General features: G+C 45.4%; 1 long non-coding RNA gene across 1 annotated transcript in view; it reads left to right on the top strand.

The window, feature by feature from the left end:
• Positions 1–24,482, top strand: part of LOC137331643 (uncharacterized) — a 37,899-nt gene that overhangs the window by 2,782 nt on the left and 10,635 nt on the right. The window lies entirely within an intron of this gene.

Here is a 24,482-nt window from a genome sequence, read left to right as displayed (position 1 = left end):
AGAAGGCCTTCAATAAAGTTCAGCACAACAGATTATTGGCTAAAATGAGATTGCACGGAATTGGAGATAGCCTTTTGACTTGTGTTGGAAATTGATTTCGAGTTAGGAGACAGAGAGTGGGGATAAAGGGTCGGTAGTCAGATTGGTGAAAAATGGTGTTCCCCAGGGATCTGTTCTTGGGTTTCAGCGTATCACCATTTTTATTTATGACTTGGATGAATGAATAGAGAGTTGTATATCCAAGTTTGTAGATGATACTAAATTAGGAGGGACAGTTGGTAGTGCAGACGGGATCAGGAAGTTGCAAAGGGACATAGACACATTAAGTGAGTGGGCAAAACTATGGCAGATCAAGTTTAATGTGGACAAGTGCGAGGTCATCCACTTTGGACCTCAGAAAGATAAATCGGAGTATTTTCCAAATGGTGAAAAACTACGAACTGCAGAGGAGCAAAGAGATTTGTGAGTCCAAGTACACAAATCATTTAAAGCCGGTAGATGGGTTCAAAAATCAAGGCTAATAGAGTGTTGGCCTTTATCTGAAGGGGTCTGGATTAAAAAGGGAGCAAATTATGTTTCAGTTGTACATTGCATTGGACAGACTCCATCTGGAGTATTGCGTTCAGTTTTGGGCACCGCACGACACAAAGGATATTTCGGCCTTGGAGAGGGTACAGCGCAGACTCACCAGAATGATACCAAGGCTTAGAGGGCTCAAGGTAGTGAATGGCCTACTCCTGTTCCGATGAAACAGAGCTTGGGTATGAATAATTAATTTGGCTGTTGAGAACCAAAAGTACAAAAGGGAAAAGTGATACAGGGCTAATTCCTCAGGAGCTGGTGATGAGAATCCCTACGTGGTCAGTTTTCTGTAAAATATTAAGATGCCTACGTGGCAAAGAAGCAGAATGCAAAATGGTTAGAAAGGGTTAATTAGTTAGGAACTGAGATTGATACAAGTGGCCTGGCCCTCCTGCTGGGCCATATGTTTGCTTCGTCAGCAGGCCTGCATTGTCTTATCAATGATAGGTCTTTGATGTGAGTCAAGGACTGGTCTGAATGTCTCCATGTTTATGGCAGATCAATATAGGGAACGAGCTTAGCCAAAGTTGAAAGACATTCCAGGTTGGGAGATAAGGAACAGAAGGAACAGGGAAGAACATTCCAAGTTGGAAGATGAGGAAGTTATCCCCTTTGATGTCTAACAGCAGCATGATCGGCACATGGACGATTTATGATTGGTCGGAAATAATGTAACCTCGCATGGCAACCTATGCCCGGCTTATGATTGGTGTTGACCCTCGTTAAGTATGTTCCAACCCTATTCATCTGTATAAAAACGTGTGGATTTCTGTATGTTTTTGTTCTTGCTCTGCCAGCATAGAGGGACTCTATCAGGAGTCCAAATCAATGCTGCAGACTAAGAACCCTGCTATTAAAGATGTGTTGGACTTTAAAATGTATTCGACTTCAGTTATTACTGAACCAGACTGAGGGGAAAGAATCCGGATCGTCAGTGAGAGTAATGCTGTTAATAAATAAGGCAATAATGGCTGGCTGTTGGTGCAACCCAGATGTGTTGGGGATCAATGCAGTCCCAGTTTCCTCTTTCCAAAACTTTTTTTTGTTGACTGTCCATCTAAACAGTCAGTTATTATACATATGGCTGCTTACATTAGGTACAAGTGGATAAACATGGACATGCCACTCAAGATCACGAGATAGGTTTGTATCTTTAAAATTAAAATCATGAGACAATATTAAAAATATAATATTTGAGGAATAGAAGGAATTACTTATTCATAGTAAAGTGGTAATCCCACCTTGGAGATAAGAGAGCGCTCGAAAATCAGTCAAAGTATCCAGGGTAGCTTCCTGGCAAAAATGACTGAAATTTCACGAAAAGATAAAGGAAAATTTGAACTCACACTCCAGGTTTCATGGAAGGATCGCATCGTGCATCCCGAGAGTGGAGTGAAAAAAGGAAAAAGACCAATGAAAGCCTATTGGAAGGAGGTGTTCCAAATGATATAACTATTCTAGGAAAGGACGGAAAAATCTGAGGAAAGATTCCAAGAGGAACGAAAGTAAAGAATAGTAATAGGAAATAAGCCAATTGTTTAATTTACTGTATCATAGAATAACAAAATCAGAGAAAATTTACGGCACAGAAGGAGGCCATTCAGCCCATCGTGTCTGCGCCTGCCGAAAATGAGCCACCCAGCCTAATACCACTTTCCAGCACTTGGTCTGTAGCTTTGTAGGTTATGGAACTTCAGATGCATATCCAAGTACTTTTTAAATGTGATGAGGGTTTCTGCCTCTATCACCCTTTCAGGCAGTGAGTTTCAGACACCCACCACCCTCTGAGTGAAAAACATTTTCCTCGGCTCTCCTCTAATCCTTCTACCAATAATTTTAAACCTCTGCCCCCTGGTTATTCAACTCTCTGCTAAGGGAAATAGGTCCTTCCCATTCACTCTATCAAGGCCCCTCATAATTTTGTACACCTCAAGTAAATCACCCCTCAGCCTCCTTTGTTCCAAAGAAAACAACCCCAGCCTATCCAATCTTTCCTCAGAGCGAAAATTCTCCAGTCTTGATGACATCCTCGTGAATCTCCTCTGTACTCTCTCCAGTGCAATTACATCCTTCCTGTAATGTGGTGACCAGAACTGAACGCAGTACGCAAGCTGTGGCCAAACCAATGTTTTATACCTTTCCAGCATAACCTCCCGGCTCTTATATTTTATGCCTCGGCTAAAAAAGGAAAATATCCCGTATGCCTTTTTAACCACCTTATCGACCTGTCCTGCTACCTTCAGGAATCTGTGGACATGCACTCCATGGTCCCTTTGTTCCTCTGCACCTCTCAGCATCCTCCCATTTATTGTGTACTCCCTTGCCTTGTTTGCCCTCCCCAAATGCATCACCTCACACTTGTCTGGATTCAATTCCATTTGCCACTTTTCTGCCCACCTGACCAGTCCATTAATATCTTCCTGCAGTCTACTGCTTTCCTCCTCACTATCAAACACACGGCCAACTTTTTATCATCTGCAAACTTCTTAATCATGCCGTCTACATTTTAAGTCCAAATCATTAATATATGCCACAAAAAGCAAGGAACCTCGTACCGAACCCTGTGGAACCCCACTGGAAACAGCCTTCCAGTCACAAAAACACCTGTCAGTCATTACTCTTTGCTTCTTGCCACAGGCAATTTTGGATCCAACTTGCAACTTTTCCTTGGATCCCATGGGCTTGTATTTTTTTTACCTTTTCAATAGCCTTGCTAAATTCCATGCAGACGACGTCAAATGCGCTCCCCGCATCGACCCTCCCTTACCGCCTCAAAAAATTCAACCAAGTTTGCCAGACACGACCTTCCCTTAACAAATCCATGCTGACAGTCATTGATTACTCTGCGCCTTTCTTAGTGATGGTTTATCCTGTCCCTCAGAATTGATTCCAATAATTTGCCCACCACCAAGGTTAATCTGACTGGCCTGTAATTACTCGGTCTATCCCTCTCTCCCTTTTTAAACAATGGTACAACGTTAGCAGTCCTCCAATCCTCCGGCACCATGTCTGTATCCATTGAGGATTGGAAACTGATGGTCAGAACCTCTGATATTTCCTCCCTTGCTTCTTTTAACAGCCTGGGATACATTTCATCCAGGCTTGGTGATTTATCTACTTTCAAAGATGCTAAACCCTTTAATATTTCTCTCACTATGTTTATCCCATCCAATATATCACACTCGTCCTCCTTATCTGCAATCTCTGCATCGTCCCTCTCTTTTGTGAAGACAGACACAAAGTATTCATTAAGAACCATGCCAACATCTTCCACCTCCAAACATAGCTTACCTTTTTGGTCTCTAATAGGCCCTACTCTTTCCTTAGTTATCCTATTGCTCTTAATATATTTATAAAACATCTTTGAATTTTCCTTGATTTTACTTGCCAATATTTTTTCATGCCCTCTCTTTGCTTTCCTAATTTCTTCCAGTGATAACTTTCTGACTACGGCCTCCTGATTACTGAGTCCCCAATTCAGAGGAGGAGGAGAGGTCAGGCCGCAATGTTCTACAAGTGAAAGTAGAGGTTTCTGGAAAGGGACTGAGCTGAGCTCAGAGTCAAAGAGAAATCAGAGGCAGCATACCACCAGACTGTGCTGAGCGAGCAGTGAGGGAAAGTTGGATGAGGTTGGTGCGAGATGCACGTCGGTTCTGGCAAAAGCCAAACAAGATGGTTTCATCCTTGCTGATGTTGAGTTGTAGAAAATTGGACCGAATCCAGAACTTCATGTCTGACAGTTAGATGGTACAGCAACAGTCCTGGTCTCAGTGTAGGTGGCAGTGAGATCGATTTGAGTGTCATTGACACATATGTAAAAGCTGACCCTCTGTTTGTGCATGATATTGCTGAGTGGTGGCAGATTGATGATTAATGGGAAGTGACGTGTAGGTACACTGTAGGGGGTGGTGGTGTGTGTCATCTTCGCCTCTGACTTCTGAGGGGTTCGAATCGCTCCCACTCCCAGGGCTCCAGACCTTGGACTTATTTGGGGGTTGTGACAAAGTGCAGCGGACAACTGGTTCTGGTTCAAGAAACTTTGACCTTTATTCAAGAGAGAAAATACAACACAACAATCTTAACACTCTAATAAAATGGGGAACACTTCGGTGCACACGAGGGAAAGATACCTCACCCCTCCCAATCCCACTGTACCAGCTAAGTTGGACTCTAAAGGGCCAGAGATAATGCTCACCAAACGAATCCTTGACAGTAATTCACCCAGAGGTAAGTCAGAAATAGATTGTAGAGTGGAAACTTTGCGGATCTTCGATTTTCTCCTGAGTTGGTTTTCTTTGGTCGCGGTGGCCCAATATTACCCGGCTGGTTGGTGACAATATTCAGTTGGTTGTTTTGTAAGGCCCTGGTTGCCGCGAGGTGTCTGATGATCACTGGGACTGTTGCTCTGGATTCTTCTTGTGTGTCGGCCTGCTTCTAGAGCTGATGACCTTCCCTGTCGAACTGCTTCCCTTGTTGTTCGCTGGAAGCTGCTCTTCCTTCCAGAGACAGGCAGAACAAGACAAGCAGCCAGCAAGAACCAGAGAGAGAGAGAGAGGTTTCGAGTTTCCACTTTTATATCCCTCTCTTACAAATGGTCTTCATCGCTTTAAAAAAAAACACTTCATGTCTGTTCAAACCGTTCTTACAAAGTCCTTAAGAATCTTTGATGGCTTTTTGATGGTCCCTCATCATGTTGCAATTGCTTCTCTTGATGGGTCATTGTTAATTCCGATTTTTAGAGCTTGTCACACAAGGCTTCCTTTTGTATCCAACGTCCTATGCGTTGATGGGTTTTGCTTTAAAACAAAGGCATGGCCCCACCATGTCTGCAGTAGTTACCTCTTTCAATGGCCTGTGAGTGTCGACCACCTGCTGTAGGTTTTGCATTAAAATAAAGACACGTCTCAAGCAGTAATTCTCCCACATTCCATGTGTGTGTTGTGGATTCGTCTGGTGACCTCTCATCTATCCTTCCATCTTTGGATTTCAGTCAATGGCAAAAGATTTTCCATACTCAGGGAAAAGGTGAATTTCTTTAGGGTTTATCTCCGAGTTTTGGGGGATCTGTGAATTTTGAGAATCTTACACCAGGAAGACAGCTAATTTGAGGAGATATGATTGCGTTGGGTAATGTCGGAGTGGTGAAGCACCATGGAAGAGAGGGGATAGAACAAAACAGAAAGACCAACAATGGAGAAGGCAGCAGTGATTTAGAGAAGCATGAGAAGGGACCCATGGTTGTAGTCTTGTAGGATGTCTACTATCACTTTAATTAGGACAGCCTAAGTGCCGTGGGCTGATCAGAGGCTGGATTGGAGGAACACAAGTAAGGAATGATGAGATAGATCAACGCATGGGAGATGGAAAAGACATGGCCAAGGGCCTTGAGGGAAAGGGCAAGTCGGAGATAGAGGAGACAAGGGCAGGCATTTTAAGGAGGAGAGTGATATAAATAAATATGGGGTCAAAAGGGAAGTTAAGTTTACAGGAACTAGATTGGAAGGGGAGTCAAGGGAGTGATGGTGAGAGTTATGAAGGAAATGAGTCTGAGGAGGGCCAGAAGGAAGAGAAGATGGTGGGAGAAGCTAGGGTTATTAATGGGGGTTATGAAGTATGGGGGTCAGGGGAGAAGATAGTTGGTGGAGACAGTGATGGTTAAGCATATGGCCTCCATTTTGGAAACCAAGAACGCCATGAATAAAACCATTGGATATAGAATGTCATACTTGGTAACTAAATAAAAGAAAGTTAAAAAATATTCATGCATCATTCCATATATACTTCAATGTATATGCACCATGATTTTTTTTAATACTTGCATTCATATTGGTCTGCAGTATTTAATGACCACAGCATTCAATGTGTGGCACCCCTAGAGGTCTGCAATTTTGGTTACAAGACAAGCACCTTTTCTGTCAACTTAATATTTCTTGTTTATTCTCTCTCTACGCCCTCCTCACCAAGTTTCTCTGAGCCAAACACCACCGGAAGTAGAGATGGCAGTCAGGTGAGCACCCTTGCTCTCAGAACTCCAAGAGTGATCTCGTGATAAGGGGCCCTTTGGTATTCCCTCCCTTCCTTCCTTTTTTTTTCGTTCATGGGATATGGGCGATGCTGGCAAGGCCAGCATTTAGTGCCCATGCCTAATTGCCCTTGAGAAGGTGGTGGTGAGCCGCCTTCTTGAATCATTGCAGTGCGTGTGGTGAAGGTTCTCCCAAAGTGCTGTTAGGAAGGAAGTTCCAGGATTTTGACCCAGTGACAATGAAGGAACGGTGATATATTTCCAAGCAGGGATGGTGTGTGACTTGGAGGGGAACGTGCAGGTGGTGTTGTTCCCATGTGCCTGCTGCTCTTGTCCTTCTAGATGGTAGAGGTCGCGAGTTTGGGAGGTGCTGTTGAAGAAGCCTTGGCGAGTTGCTGCAGTGCATCCTGTGGATGGTACACACTGCAGCCAGAGAGCGCCGGTGGCGGAGGGAGTGAATGTTTAGGATGGTGGATGGGGTGCCAATCAAGCAGGCTTCTTTGTCTTGGTTGATGTGAAGCTTCTTGAGTGTTGTTGGAGCTGCACTCATCCAGGCAAGTGGAGAGTATTCTATCACACTCCTGACTTGTGCCTTGTAGATGATGGAAAGGCTTTGTGGAGTCAGGAGGTGAGTCACTCACCGCAGAATACCCAGCCTCTGACCTGTTCTTGCCGCCACAGTAGTTATATGGCTGGTCCAATTATGTTTCTGGTCAATGGTGACCCCCAGGATGTTGATGGCAGGGGATTTGGCGATGGTAATGCCGTTGAATGTCAAGGGGAGGTGGTTAGGCTCTCCCTTGTTGGAGATGGTCATTGCCTGGCACTTGTCTGGGGCGAATGTTACTTGCCACTTATCAGCCCAAGCCTGGATGTTGTCCAGGTCTTGCTGCATGCAGGCTCGGACTGCTTGATTACCTGAGGGGTTGTGAATGGAACTGTACACTGTGCAATCATCAGCAACCATCCCCATTTCTGACCTTATGATGGAGGGAAGGTCATTGATGAAGCAGCTGATGATGGTTGGGCCTAGAACACTGCCCTGAGGAGCTCCTGCAGCAATGTCCTGGGGCTGAGAAGATTGACCTCCAACAAAAACTACCATCTTCCTTTGTGCTAGTTATGACTCCAGCCACTGGAGAGTTTTCCCCCCTGATTTGTGTGGGAAGTGCCATTGATTTGGTGTAAGGCGTTGTATTGTTGGGTCCTGGGAGCAAGCACCAATGGTGCATGAAGTGGATAGAGCCAGACGGGATAGCACAGCAAATTAGGGCCATGGACTCACAACATCATGGGGTTCTACCTTCAATTTCCCAGGTAGCAAATTCTCAAGGTGAAACAAAGGGACACGGCCCATAGAGAGAGTGGAAAAATCCAAGTGAAAGACACCGTCTTATGGTGACTCTACAGTTTCAGTGCAGCTGGAATCTTAGCCATGACCTATCTGGAAAATGGGACAAGGAGAACCCCAAAAAACCCACTAAATTGAGAGTAAATAAAATATAATCCATCTACTTTGTGGTATTTCTATTTCTATTCCTTGAGAAAAGAAAGATTCTCTTCACAGACCAGGGCTCCTGCTCTTATATAAATGAACCAAATGCCACATTGCTGTCCATTTAGAGTTAAGATTGTAGCAAAGAAATACAAGCAAAGGCAAAATGGAGCTATCACTCGTCTTGACTGTCATTCCTATAATGGAAGCATGTTGCAAATGACCGTTAAATATATTCCTGTGTTGGGACCAGGAAATGCCATATAGGGAAGGTTCAATTATGTACAAGTGCAATGTTAAGAAAGAAAGAGCTTGCATTTCACATCGCATCTTATCACATCCTCCTAAAGAGCTTCACAATCAACAAATTACTTTTTTGAGGTGCAGTGCAGCCACTGTTATTGATGGAAACACATTTTGTACACAGCAAGATCCCACAAACAATAAATGAAAGGAGTGAGCAGTTAATCTGTATTTGCTGGTGGTGGTATGTGTTAAGGGAGGAACATCGGGCAGGATACCAGGAAACTCCCTGCTCTTCGATGAATGGTGCCATGGGATCTTTTACAACCAATAAGGCCTCAGTTTAATGTCTCATTCAATAATGAATACCTCCGACAGTGCTGCACTCCCTCAGTACTGCTCCGAAGTGTCAGCCTGGATTACATGCTCAAATCTTGGACAGGGTATTAAACCCACGACCTTCTAACTCAGAGGTGAGAATTTTACCAATTGAACCAAGATCAAACTTACGCTGGATTTTCAATGGATTATCATAACATAGGCGCAGGAGTAGGCCATTCAGCCCCTCGAGCCTGGTCCGCCATTCAATTAGATTATGGCTGATCAGTATCTTAACTCCATTCACCTGCCTTCGTTCCAGACCTCTTGGTGTCCTGACCCAACAAAAATCTGTCAATCTCAGTTTTGAAATTTTCAATTCTCCAAGCCTCAATAGCTTTTTGCGGGGGAGAGATCCAGATTTGTTTTTTCTTGTCTCTGTTTTTTTCCTGTTGGGGTGAATAGAAATATTCAGACTTAAACCAGATGCTAAGTTATTTTTGATTCAATATTACAGCTTTCAAAACTTGTACAAAGCTGCGTGCAAAATCAAGCCGTCATAACCCACTATAGGTCCTTAATGCAGTTGTGACATGACCTTAATTTACTTTTGTACTTCAACTACCATTCTTACAAGGTTGCATGAGCTCAGAAGATTTTTGAACTAAGACTGAGAGGGGGCAACAGGAAAAGACTCAAGAATATTTTGTGACTTGTGAATTGAACCAAATTGCAGTTCAAAAATCCCAAATGTTTCCAACTGCTAATAAACATTTGTAGAATGGATGAGTATCTAATTCGATTATAAAGCACCTGACAAATGCTGAGCATAAAGCATTGGGGAGAAATTTCATAGGCTATTTTGCTCCTGTACACTTTGCCTCTGGTTATCCAGCTTCTCTCAAGAAATCCAAAGAATTGGTTGTAGTCTGTGATGGAGCAAATTGTACATCGTCTGTGGGAAGAACGGGCTGGATGGGCTGGAGTGATGACCTTCTCTCATTGCATGCTCTCATATAAAATCCAGTCTGTAAGTTGAACCTGTGGACAGGCACTTACAACCTGCAAACCGAGGGATACAACTCAATTACTATTGCAAAGAATCCTTCACTGCTCAATTAACAGGTAAAAAATCTATTGACCTTGTTTTACTCAAACTTATTCACGATCTATTCACATTTATTCACATATTTTCTATTTATTCACACATAGAAAGCTCAGACGGGAAGTGAAAAAGTAAAGGAGAGTGGCAAAGTGAAAGTACGAGACAAGACTGGCACTAACGTAAAAGGGACACCAAAAGTCTTCTACAGGAATATAAATAATAAACAGGTAGTAAGAGGAGGGGTGGGGCCAATTAAGGACCAAAATGGAGACCTACCCATGGAAGCAGAGGTACTGAATGATTACTTTGCCTCCATCTTTATCAAGAAAGAAGATGCTGCCAAAGTCACAGTAAAAGTGGAGGTAGTTGAGATACTGGATGGCCTAAAAATTAATAAAGAGGAATAACTAGAAAGGCTAGCTGTAGTTAAATTCGATATATCACTGGGTCCTGATGGGATGCATCCTCAGTTGCTGGGGAAAGTAATGGTGGAAATTGTGCAGGTACTGGCCATAATCTTCCAATCATGCTGAGCTATGGGGGCGTTGACAGAGACTGGAGAATTGCAAATGTTACACCCTTGTTCAAAAAAGGGTGTAAGGATAAACCCAACAACAGACCAGACAGTTTAATCTCAGTGGTGGAGAAGTTTTGGAAACAATAATCCAGGACAAAATTAACAGTCACTTGGACAAGTGTGGATTAATTAAGGAAAGCCAGCATGGATTTGTTAAAGGCAAATTGTGTTTCCTATTTATATGCCTGTGGAAGACTTTTGGATTCACTTTTATGTCAGCTCCATGCTCCCCTTATTTCCCTTTTCACTTCCCTTCTAAACTAGATTATCTAATTAGTTATTAATCTAAAAATATCAAGTGAATAAAAGCTTTAACTAATTAAATATATAAAACAAGGTTAGATAGGGCAGATGATGTTTTGTAACTGCAGCATGTGGGAGTTGGTGGAGACCAGTGAGATCCTGAGCAGTCAGTGTCTGCAACTCATAGAATCATAGAATCATAGAAGTTTACAACATGGAAACAGGCCCTTCGGCCCAACATGTCCATGTCACCCAGTTTATACCGCTAAGCTAGTCCCAATTGCCTGCATTTGACCCATATCCCTCTATACCCATCTTACCCATGTAACTGTCCAAATGCTTTTTAAAAGACAAAATTGTACCCGCCTCTACTACTGCCTCTGGCAGCTCGTTCCAGACACTCACCACCCTTTGAGTGAAAAAATTGCCCCTCTGGACCCTTTTGTATCTGTCCCCTCTCACCTTAAATCTATATCCCCTCGTTATAGACTCCCCTACCTTTGGGAAAAGATTTTGACTATCTACCTTATTTATGCCCCTCATTATTTTATAGACTTGTATAAGATCACCCCTCAACCTCCTACTCTCCAGGGAAAAAAGTCCCAGTCTATCTAACCTCTCCCTATAAGTCAAATCATCAAGTCCCGGCAGCATCCTAGTAAATCTTTTCTGCACTCTTTCTAGTTTAATAATATCCTTTCTATAATAGGGTGACCAGAACTGTACACAGTATTCCAAGTGTGGCCTAACTAATGTCTTGTACAACTTCAACAAGACATCCCAACTCCTGTATTCAATGTTCTGACCAATGAAACCAAGCAAGCTGAATGCCTTCGTCACCACCCTATCCACCTGTGACTCCACTTTCAAGGAGCTATGAACCTGTACTCCTAGATCTCTTTGTTCTATAACTCTCCCCAACGCCCTACCATTAACAGAGTAGGTCCTGGCCCGATTCGATCTCCCAAAATGCATCACCTCACATTTATCTAAATTAAACTCCATCTGCCATTCATCGGCCCACTGGCCCAATTTATCATGATCCCGTTGCAATCCTAGATAACCTTCTTCACTGTCCACGATGCCACCAATCTTGGTGTCATCTGCAAACTTACTAACCATGCCTCCTAAATTCTCATCCAAATCATTAATATAAATAACAAATAACAGCGGACCCAGCACCGATCCCTGAGGCACACCGCTGGTCACAGGCCTCCAATTTGAAAAACAACCCTCTACAACCACCCTCTGTCTTCTGTCGTCAAGCCAATGTTGTATCCAATTGGCTACCTCACCTTGGATCCCGTGAGATTTAACCTTATGCAACAACCTACCATGTGGTACCTTGTCAAAGGCTTTGCTAAAGTCCATGTAGACCACGTCTACTGCACAGCCCTCATCTATCTTCTTGGTTACCCCTTCAAAAAACTCAATCAAATTCGTGAGACATGATTTTCCTCTCACAAAACCATGCTGGCTGTTCCTAATCAGTCCTTGCCTCTCCAAATGCCCGTAGATCCTGTCTCTCAGAATACCCTCTAACAACTTACCCACTACAGATGTCAGGCTCACCGGTCTGTAGTTCCCAGGCTTTTCCCTGCCGCCCTTCTTAAACAAAGGCACAACATTTGCTACCCTCCAATCTTCAGGCACCTCACCTGTAGCGGTGGATGATTCAAATATCTCTGCTAGGGGACCCGCAATTTCCTCCCTAACCTCCCATAACGTCCTGGGATACATTTCATCAGGTCCCGGAGATTTATCTACCTTGATGCGCGTTAAGACTTCCAGCACCTCCCTCTCTGTAATATGTACACTCCTCAAGACATCACTATTTATTTCCCCAAGTTCCCTAACATCCATGCCTTTCTCAACCGTAAATACCGATGCGAAATATTCATTTAGGATCTCACCCATCTCTTGTGGTTCCGCACATAGATGACCTTGTTGATCCTTCAGAGGCCCTACTTTCTCCCTGGTTACTCTTTTGCCCTTTATGTATTTGTAGAAGCTCTTTGGATTCACCTTTGCCTTATCTGCCAAAGCAATCTCATGTCCCCTTTTTGCCCTCCTGATTTCTCTCTTAACTCTACTCCGGCAATCTCGATACTCGTCAAGGAATCCACTTGATCCCAGCTGCCTATGCATGTCATATGCCTCCTTCTTCTTTCTGACTGGGGCCTCAATCTCCCGAGTCATCCAAGGTTCCCTACTTCTACCAGCCTTGCCCTTCACTTTATAAGGAATGTGCTTACCCTGAACCCTGGTTAACACATTTTTGAAGGACTCCCACTTACCAGACGTCCCTTTGCCTGCCAACAGACTCTCCCAATCAACTTCTGAAAGTTCCTGTCTAATACCATCAAAATTGGCCTTTCCCCAATTTAGAATTTTAACTTTTGGGCCAGACCTATCCTTCTCCATAGCTATCTTAAAACTAATGGAATTATGATCACTGGTCCCAAAGTGATCCCTCACTAACACTTCTGTCACCTGCCCTTCCTTATTTCCCAAGAGGAGGTCAAGTTTTGCCCCCTCTCTAGTCGGGCCATCCACATACTGAATGAGAAATTCCTCCTGAATACACTCAACAAATTTCTCTCCATCCAAGCCCCTAATGCTATGGCTGTCCCAGTCAATGTTGGGAAAGTTAAAGTCCCCTACTATTACCACCCTATTTTTCTTGCAGCTGTCTGTAATCTCCTTACATATTTGCTCCTCAATTTCCCGTTGACTATTTGGGGGTCTGTAGTACAATCCTATCAAAGTGATCTCTCCCTTGTTATTTTTCAGTTCTACCCATATCGACTCCGTGGGCGAACCCTCGGATATATCCTCTCTCACTACTGCCGTGATGTTCTCTCTAATCAAGAACGCAACTCCCCCTCCTCTCTTACCTCCTGCTCTATCTTTCCGAAAGCATCTGTACCCTGGAATATTTAGCTGCCAGTCCTGCCCCTCCCTTAGCCATGTTTCAGTAATAGCTATAACATCCCAGTCCCATGTACCCATCCATGCCCTGAGTTCATCTGCCTTGCCCATCAGACTTCTTGCATTGAAATAAATGCAGTTTAATCTAGACTTCCCTTGGTCTTTGCCATGCTTTCTCAGACCATTTGTCTGGTCATGTTTTGTACACTCTCCCTTACTGCCTTTTGTTTCTGTCACCACTTTACTTCCCACTGACTTCCTGCATCGATTCCCATCCCCCTGCCACTTTAGTTCAAACCCTCCCCAACAGCACTAGCAAACACTCCCCCTAGGACATTGGTTCCAGTCCTGCCCAGATGCAGACCGTCCAATTTGTACTGGTCCCACCTCCCCCAGAACCGGTTCCAATGTCCCAGGAATTTGAATCCCTCCCTCTTGCACCATCTCTCAAGCCACATATTCATCCTAGCTATCCTGTCATTCCTACTCTGACTAGCCCGTGGCACTGGTAGCAATCCTGAGATTACTACCTTTGAGGTCCTACTTTTTAGTTTAACTCCTAACTCCCTAAATTCAGCTTGTAGGACCTCATCCCATTTTTTACCTATATCGTTGGTACCTATATGCACCACGACAACTGGCTGTTCACCCTCCCCCTCCAGAATGTTCTGCAGCCGCTCCAAGACATCCCTGACCCTTGCACCAGGGAGGCAACATACCATCCTGGAGTCTCGGTTGCGTCCGCAGAAACGCCTGTCTATTCCCCTTACAATCGAGTCCCCTATCACTATAGCTCTGCCACTCTTTTTCCTGCCCTCCTGTGCAGCAGAGCCAGCCACGGTGCCATGAACCTGGCCGCTGCCACCTTCCCCTGGTGAGCCATCTCCCACAACAGTATCCAAAACGGTATACCTGTTTGAGAGGGGGATGGCCACAGGGGACCCCTGCACTACCTGCCTGCACCTCTTACTCTTCCTGGTGGTCACCCATTCACTTCCTGCCTGTACTTCCTTTACCTGCGGTGTGACCAACTCGCTAAACGTGCTATCCACGAGTTTCTCTGCATCGCGGATGCTCCACAGTGAGTCCACCCGCAGCTCCAGCTCCGAGATACGATCGGTCAGTAGCTGCAGGTGGACACACTTCCTGCACACATGGTCGGCAGGGACACTGGTAGTGTCCATGACTTCCCACATCTTGCAGGAGGGGCATATCATGGGTGCGAGGTCTGCTGCCATGATTTGCCTTAGCTTAGTTACCCCTTTTAAATTACGTTGAAATTTGAAAATGTTAACTATACCAGGGACCTAGGTTCACTAAAAAAAAAACTACCTGCTATAAAAGCTGCTTATTTTCCCAGCTCTTAGTTTAAACCAATGCCCTAATTTAGAGAAGAAAAAAAAACAGTAATACTCAGCAACCAATCACTTACCTGCTGTCCTGTGACGTCACTCCTTGGTTTTCTGTTGTTGTTTTTGATCCGTTCAGGTCCGCCACTGCTCTGGTCTCGGGCCTCGGGCCTCGGGCCTCGGGCTGCCGCTCTTTATATCCCTGCTCTCGGTCTCTCTCCTCTGCTCCCGTTCAGGTCCGCCGCCGCTCTGGTCTCGGGCCTCGGGCCGCCGCTCTTTTATCCCCGCTCTCGGTCTCTCTCCTCTGCTCCCCGTTCAGGTCCGCCGCCGCTCTGGTCTCGGGCCTCGGGCCTCGGGCCTCGGGCTGCCGCTCTTTTTATCCCTGCTCTCGGTCTCTCTCCTCTGCTCCCGTTCAGGTCCACCGCAGCTCTGGTCTCGGGCCTCGGGCCGCCGCTCTTTTATCCCCGCTCTCGGTCTCTCTCCTCTGCTCCCGTTCAGGTCCGCCGCCGCTCTGGTCTCGGGCCTCGGTCCGCCGCTCTTTTATCCCCGCTCTCGGTCTCTCTCCTCTGCTCCCGTTCAGGTCCGCCGCCGCTCTGGTCTCGGGCCTCGGGCCGCCGCTCTTTTATCCCCGCTCTCGGTCTCTCTCCTCTGCTCCCGCTCAGGTCCGCCGCTGCTCTGGTCTCGGGCCTCGGGCCGCCGCTCTTTTATCCCCGCTCTCGGTCTCTCTCCTCTGCTCCAGCTCAGGTCCGCCGCCGCTCTGGTCGAGCAACTTCAGCTCAGATTTGTTGTGCTGGACTCAGAGCTGCAGACATTGCGATGCATGAGGGAGGGGGAGAGTTACCCGGACACTTTGATCCAGGAGGCAGTCACAACCCTCAGGTTAGGTAGTAGTTTAGATTTGGTCAGCGGTCAGGGACAGGAGGATGTCACTGTGAGTCAGGCAGGTAGAGGGACCCAGGATGCAGTGATGGAGGAGTCTCAGCCTTTGCCCTTGTCCATCAGATACGAGGTACTTGCTGCCTGTGTTGATGAGAACAAAGACTGCATGCAGGATGGGCAATTTGACAACGGCACCATGGTACAGGAGGCCATTCAAATGGGGGGAGTGAAAAGGAATGTGTTGGTGGTCGGGGATAGTATAGTCAGGGGGATGGAAACTGTTCTCTGCAGACGTGACCGGGAGTCCCGGAGGCTGTGTTGCCTGCCCGGTGCCAGGATTAAGGATATCACGTCGCAGCTGGAGAAGAACTTGGAGCATGAGATGGGGAGGATCCAGATGTGGTGGTCCACGTAGGAACCAACAACATAGGTAGAACTAGGAATGAGGTTCTGCTGAGGGAGTTTGAGGAGCTCGGGTCCAAAATAATAAGCAGAACCTCAAGGGTAATAATCTCTGGAACACGGCGTGAGCCACACCCAAATTGGCATAGTGACAATCAGATTAGAGAGATAAATGCATGGCTCAAAGAGTGGTGTGGAAGAAAGGGGTTTTGATTCATGGGGCACTGGCACCAGTACTGGGAAAAGAGGGAGCTGTTCCGTTGGGATGGGCTCCACTTAAACCGAGCTGGGACCACTGTCCAGGCAAATCGAATAACTGGGGCGGTTGATAGGGCTTTAAACCAAAAAGGCAGGGGGAGGGTTCAGGCAGGGGGAGGGTAAATTTATAAATCTAAAGAGTAAAGTTAAGGCCATAGAGCAGTGTAGTGATTTGGGTAAAGATAACTGGAGTGTGTCAGGAAGGAACAGATAGTTTAATGGGAAAAGTGCATCTGTGAAAAGGGTCAAATCAGGGAAAAATAGTAAAAAGTTAAAATTAAAGGCGCTTTATCTGAATGCACAAAGCATTCGTAACAAGATAGATGAATTAATGACACAAATATAGATAAATGGGTTTGATCTAATAGTAATTACTGAGACCTGGTTGCAAGGTGACCAAGATTGGGGACTAAATATTCCAGGTAAATTGACTTTTGGAAAAGACAGAAAAATGGAAAAGGAGCTGGGTGGGGGGAGGGGTAACCCTGACAATAAAGGATGACATAAAGAGAGTAATGAGAAAGGATCTCGGCTCGGAGGATCAGAAAGTAAAATCAGTACCGGTGGAGATAAGAAATAACAAGGGGCAGAAAACACTGGTGGGAGTAGTTTCTCGGCCCCCTGACAGTAGTTATACTGTTGGACAGAGTATTATTCAAGATATAAGAGGAGCTTGTAACAAAGGTAATGCAATAATCGTGGGGGATTTTAATCTTCATACAGACTGCGCAAATCAAATTGGCAAAAGTAGTTTGGAGGACGAGTTCATGGAATGCATTCGAGACAGTTTCCTGGAACAATACATTGTGAAACCAACTAGGGAACAAGCTGTTTTCGATCTTGTCTTGTGTAATGTGACAGGATTAATTAGTGATCCTATAGTAAAGGATCCTCTGGGGTATAGTGATCATAATATGATAGAATTTCATGTTGATTTTGAGAGTGATGTCGTTAAGTCAGAAACTAGGGTCTTAAATTTAAATGAAGCCAAATTACACTGGTATGAGGGGCGAGTTAGCAAAGGTAGATTGGGAAATTCAAATAATAGATATGACTCTAAATAGGGAATAGCGAACATTTAAAGAAATATTTCATAACTCGCAACAAATATACATTCCATTGAGGAATGCAAACTCCACAGGAAAAGTGATCCCTCCATGGCTAAATAAAGAAGTTAAGGATAGTATTAGATTAAAAGAAGAGGCTTATAATGTTGCCAAGAAGAGTCGGAAGCCTGAGGATTGGGAAAGTTTTGGAAACCAGCAAAGAATGACCAAAAAATTGATGAAGAGGGAGAAAATAGAATATGAGAGTAAACAAACAAGAAATGTAAAAACAGATTGTAAGACCTTCCACAAGTATGTAAAAAGGAAGAGAGCAGCAAAACTAAACATGGGTCCCTTAGATGCTGAGACAGGAGAAAATATAATAGGGAATAAGGAAATGGCAGAGACTTTAAGCAAATATTTTGGCCCCGATATTAGTGGGAAGGCAGGTTTGCAGCGGCGGGGGAAGGCAGTGATTGGGTGCGTGGGTAACCCGCCCAATAAACACGCCCGTTTTCCACGCGATCGCAAGCCAGGTGGAGCCAGTTAACGTAACTTCCGGGTTTGCCATCCGAAAGATGTGCAGCGGGCGGACTGCGCACTCGCATCACAGGCTGTCAACTGGAGGAGCTCCATTTAAAGGGGCAGTCCTCCAATGGCTGCTCCTGGAGCACACACCCACACACCACAATGGAGCAGCCCAGGGGAAAGGCTGCTCCAAGATTCAGCAAGTGCTACTGGATGGGGTGAGGAGGAGGAGGGATGTGTTCTACCCGGCAACAGGAGGAAGTGGCCTGCCTCTGCCACCAAGAAGGCCTGGCTCGAGGTGGCAGAGGAGGTCACCAGCGGCAGCAACATCTCCCGCATCTGGGTCCAGTGCAGGAAGTGCTTCAATGACCTAACTAGGTCAGCCAAAGTGAGTACACTTACTCATTCTCCGACATTCCATCTTCCACATCACCGTCCCTACCCCCCATCTCATTCTGCACTGCCAACACTACTCTTCACATCACTCCCCACACCCACTTAAGGCTCATCCTCAACTTACCTGCAGTTCCTCAGCACTTCCTCACTTCCCCATTAGTCACTGCACCTCTACCACTCAAACCAATCCTCATACAATGTCATGGCTCTGTCTCTTCCTCACCCTCTGATGCATCTCTTTCACCATCAGCCACACCCAAACCAAAGCATTCATCAGTTGGCCACGTCACCATCACTCACTCACGCGTCTGTACTTTCTCTCCTTATAGGAGACGAGAGCCCAGAATGCACGGATGTGGGCGAGGATAGGAGGGGGGGTGCAATAAATCATCGTCCTTGCAGACGCAAAGTAGGAGGTGCTGGAACTCAGTAGAACCCTCGCGTGCCCGTCCGTCAAGGACGCGAGACTGGCACCCGACAAATGGCGTGTGACGGAACTTTAACATTCAGCACACACAATATGAATTGATGTTAACACGCCTTGCCATCTTCAGCACCTCAGTATGCTCATCGCAACATGACACATCTGTGATTACACTTAATATTGCCTTCTGTTCTCTGAGAGGGTTTTTAGCGACCGCTGTGACGGCAGAGGGCAATTCCTCCGAGGACCTGCCGGCCTCTGAGGGTGCATCGTCACATCTGATGAGCCATCCACCAACGCAGATACACACACTTCGGTGGGTCCTAGTTTATATTATCTTTGCTTTTTGTTAAACTCATATTAAATATTATTATTGTCATCATTACTGCCACGTCTTGGCCATTCATGACTGGCTTCTATAATAGGGCCCTTTCATGAGGTTCACCATAAGCAGCAACACTTGATGCCCCACATTGGGTCACTCTGCAGTGGGTATATGTGTGTTTGCAGGACTGTTTTGTCCAGGAAGGGGTGGGGGCTGCTGGTGTGGGCACTGCTCTATGCGGTGGTGTGAGGACTGGACTCTTCACACTGTCTGATGTTCAGAGAAACATTCACATATCAGTGACTCCCTGGCCTCACGAGCAGCCAGGTGAGCCATTGCTCTGCCCATGGGTTGCTGCTCCTCCTCCTCCGCCTCCTCTGCCTCCTCCTCCTCAACGTGTGTGGAAGATGTGGATGGGGCCTCCTCAAGCAGCACCCCTATCTGTTGTTCCATATTGTGCAGGGCACAACACACGACTATAATGCGTCCCACTCTGTCTGGTGCGTATTGAAGTGCTTCCCCAGATCAAGGCACCTAAATTGCATCTTGAGCAGCCCTATAGCATGCTCGATTGTACACCTGGTGGCAATGTGGCTGTCGTTATAACAACGCTGTTGCTCGGTAGTGGGGTTCCTCAGAGGTGTCATGAGCCACGTGTCCCCGAGGAGCCAGCCCTTGCGGGTGCTCGGTGCGTGGAAGAGGGACGGGATGTTGGATTCCCGGAGGATGAAGGAATCGGAGCAGCTGCCAGGGAATCTGGGGCACATGTCAAGGAATCTTTTCCGGTGGTCACAAACGAGCTGAGTGTTGATGGAGTGATAGCCCTTCCTGTTGAAGAACAGTCCTGGCTCATGTGGAGGTGCTTGTATTGCTATATGTGTGCTGTCCATTGCACCCTGCACCCTTGGGAAGCCAGCCGCAGAGTGGAATCCCACTGCCCTCTCCGTCTGGCTGAGGTTGTCCATGGGGAAGTTGATGTAATGCGAGGCCCTGTGAAACAAGCCGTCGGTGACCAGCCTTATGCACTTGTGCGCAGATGACTGAGAGACCACGGCAATGTCCCCGTTGGCACCCTGGAGTGATCGGGAGGCGAAGAAGTTGAGGGCAGTGGTGACTTTGACAGCGACAGGTAAGGGATGCTGCTCGACTCAGCCGAGAGCATCTCAGCATGAAGGAGGCTGCAGATGTCTGCGACTACCTGGTGACTGACTCTGAGCCTCCATATGCACTGCTCCTCAGAGAGATCCAGGAAACTGAGCCTCGATCTGTAGACCCTGTGGCGAGGGCAGTGCCTCCTGCTACGTTGTTCTCTCTGTTGTTGCCCTCTCTGATCTTGTGCAGGTGCCTGTGGTGCAGCACTGTGTTGTGGAGCTCCACGTGGTGGAGGTGGATGCCGTGCCTGGCAAGACTGGTGATGTTGCTCATTTTCAGATGTGGTGGTGAATGCAGCCATGGTGTCCCCATCCTGACAATGTGAATTTGAGGGGGTCCGCAAGGTCATTAAATATGTTTGAACAACAGAATTTTGAATGGAAAGTAAGAATTTTCAGTGCAAACACAAAGATCTTGCAGCCAAAACTTTGTCTGCAAGCACTGAGTGCCCTGCTGCAATAAGTGACCTTTTCTCCCCATCTGTCAATTAAGGATTTGAATCTCCCACTGGCTGCTGGCTGAAACACGTCTGTTGCAACATGGAGTGTATCCCACAGCACGGGAAACACGCTGAGGATGCTTCAAAATCGTCCCCCTGCCAAAATGTGGAGAAAATTATGTCCCTCAAGTACTTAAAGTACCTGAACAACTGTGTAAAGTATCATCCCACTGGCTTTAATTGCATTCGGAAGGTGCGCTCGCACCTGGACATGTCAATGGGGAGCCCGGAATCGGCGGCTTGGAGCCAGGCTCCAAATCCGAACTGTCTTCACAGCAGAAGACACAAAAAACAAACCAGAAATAGTGGGGAACCAAGGGTCTAATGAGAGTGAGGAACTTAAAATAATTAATATTAGTAAAGAAGCAGTCGTGGAGAAATTAATGGGACTAAAAACCGACAAATCCCCTGGACCTGACGGCCGACATCCAAAGGTTCTAAAAGAAGTGGCTACAGAGATAGTGGATGCATCAGTTGTGATCTTCCAAAATTCCCTGGATTCGAGAATGGTCCCAGTGGATTGAAAGGTAGCAAATGTAACACTGCTATTCAAGAAAGGAGGGAGAGAAAATGCTGGAATCCATTGTTAAGGATGTGATAACGGGTCACTGAGAAAATCATAATATGATTAGGCAGAGTCAGCATGGTTTTATGAAAGGGAAATCATGTTTGACAAATCTATTAGAGTTTATTGAGGGTGTAACTTGCAGGGTAGATAAAGATATCCAGTGGATGTAGTATATTTGGATTTTCAAAAAGCATTTGATAAGGTGCCGCATAAAAGGTTGTTACACAAGATAAGGGCTCATGGGGTTGGGGGTAATGTATTAGCATGGATAGAGAATTAGTCAACTGACCGAAAACAGAGAGTAGGAATAAACGGGTCATTTTCAGGTTGGCAAACTGTAACTAGTGGGGTGCCACAAGGATCAGCACTTGGGCCTCAGCTATTTACAATCTCTATTGATGACTTAGATGAAGGAACCGAGTGTAATGTATCCAAGTTTACTGACAATACAAAGCTAGGTGGGAAAGTAAGCTGTGAGGAGGACATAAACAGTCTGCAAAGGGATATAGACAGGTCAAGTGAGTGGGCAAGAAGGCATTTAGAGTATAATGTGGGGAAATGTGAGGTTATTCACTTTGGTCGTAAGAATAGAAAAACAGAATGTTTTTTAAATGGTGAAAAACCATTAAATGTTGGTGTTCAGGGGGATTTGGATGTCCTTGTACACAAAACACTGAAAGTTAACATGCAGGTTCAGCAAGCATTAGGAAGATAAATTGTATGTTGATCTTAATTGCAAGGGGGTTGGAATACAAGAGTAAGGAAGACTTGCTGCAACTGTACAGGGCTTTGGTGAGATCACACCTGGAGTACTGTGTACAGAGAAACATAGAAACATAGGAAACAGGAGCAAGAGTAGGCCTTTCAACCCTTCGGGCCTTCTCCGCCATTCAAAATGATCATGGCTGATCGTCAAACTCAGTAGCCTGTTCCCTCTTTTTCCCCATATCCCTTGATCCCTTTGGCATTAAGAAATATATCTATCTCCTTCTTGAATATATCTAATGACTTGGCCTCCACTGCCTTCTGTGGTAGAGAATTCCACAGGTTCACCATCCTCTGAGTGAAGAAATTTCTCCTCATCTCGGTTCTAAACGGCATACCCCGTATCCTGAGACTGTGACCCTTGGTTCTGGACTCCCCAGCCACCGGGAACATCTCGTCAGACAGCATCTAGTCTGTCGAGTCCTGTTAGAATTTTAGATGTTTCGATGAGATCACCTCTCATTCTCCTAAACTCTAGTGAATATAGGCCTAGTCGACCCAATCTCTCCTCATACGTCAGCCCTGCCATCCCAGGAATCAGTCTGGTAAACCTTTGTTGCACTCCCTCCATGGCAAGGACATCCTTCCTCAGATAAGGAGACCAAAACTGCACACAATACCCCAGATGTGGTCTCACCAAGGCCCTGTATAACTGCAGTAAGACATCCCTGCTCCTGTACTCAAATCCTCTTGCAATGAAGGCCAACATACCATTCGCCTTCCTAACTGCTTGCTGCACCTGAATGTTCACTTTCAGCGACTGGTGTACAAGGACACCCAGGTCTTGTTGCACCTCCCCTTTTCCCAATCTGTCACCATTCAGATAATAATCTACCTTTCTGTTTTTACAACCAAAGTGGATAACCTCACATTTATCGACGTTATACTGCATCTGACATGTTCTTGCCCACTCATCCAACTTGTCTAAATCGCATTGAAGCCTCTTTGCATTCTCCTCACAGCTCACATTCCACCCCAGCTTTGTGTCGTCTGCAAACTTGGAAATGTTACATTCTGTTCCCTCATCCAAATCATTGATATATATTGTGAATAGCTGGGGCCCAAGCACTGATCCCTGCGGTACCCCACTAGTCACTGCCTGCCACCTGGAAAAAGACCCGTTTATTCCTACTCTCTGTTTCCTGTCTGTCAACCCATTCTCAATCCATGCCAGTATATTCCCCCCAATCCCATGAACTTTAACCTCTTGTGTGGGACCTTATCAAAAGCCTTCTGAAAATCCTAATACACCACATTCACTGATTTACCCCTATGTATTCGTTACATCCTCAAAAAACTCCAGTAGATTTGTTAAGCATGATTTCCCTTTCATAAACACATGCTGACTTTGTCCAATCCCATTAATGCCCTCCAAGTGTTCTGTTTTCACATCTTTTATAATAGACTCTAGCATTTTCCCCACGACTGATGTTAGGCTAACTGGTCTATAATTCCCCGTTTATTCCTTCCCTCCTTTTTTAAATAGTGGGATTACATTTGCCACCCTCCAATCTGTAGGAACTGTTCCAGAGTCTATAGAATTTTGGAAGATGATCATCAATGCATCCACTATTTCCAGGACCACTTCCTTTCATACTCTGGGATGTAGATTATCAGGCCCTGGGGATTTGTCAGCCTTTAGCCCCATTAATTTCCCTTGCACTATTTTTTTACTAATACTGGTTTCCTTCAGTTCCTCCATCTCACCAGACCCTCGGTTCACTAACATTTCTGGGAGGTTATTTGTGTCCTCCTTTGTGAAGACAGAACCAAAGTATGTGTTTAATTGTTCTGCCATTTCTTTGTTCCCCATTATAATTTCCCCATTTCTGACTGTAAGGGATTTACATTTGTCCTCACTAATCTTTTTCTCTTAACATATTTATAGAAGCTTTTACAGTCAGTTTTTATGTTCCCTGCTAGTTTATTCTCATACTCTATTTTTTCCCTCTTAATCAATCTTTTTGTCCTCCTTTACTGAATTCTGAACTGTTTCCAATCCTCAGGCTTGCCGCTTTTTCTGGCAATTTTATATGTCTCCTCTTTGGATTTAATACTATCCCTAGTTTCTTTTGTAAGCCACGTTTGAGCCACCTTTCCTGTTTTGTTTTTGTTCCAGACAGGAATGAATAATTGTTGTAATTCCTGCACACATTCTTTAAATATTAGCCATTGCCTATCCACCGTCATCCCTTTTAGTAAAGTTCCCCAATCTATCATAGCCAACCTCATACTTTCATAATTTCCTTTATTTGGATTCAGGACCCTAGTTTTGAATTCAACTGCTTCACTCTCCATCTTAATGAGGAATTCTATCATGTTATGGTCGCTCTTCCCTGACGGACCCCACACAACAAGATTGTTAATTAATCCTT

This window comes from Heptranchias perlo, chromosome 13 (assembly GCF_035084215.1).
Source record: "Heptranchias perlo isolate sHepPer1 chromosome 13, sHepPer1.hap1, whole genome shotgun sequence".
Taxonomy (NCBI): domain Eukaryota; kingdom Metazoa; phylum Chordata; class Chondrichthyes; order Hexanchiformes; family Hexanchidae; genus Heptranchias; species Heptranchias perlo.
This window is presented reverse-complemented; position numbering and strand designations above follow the sequence as displayed.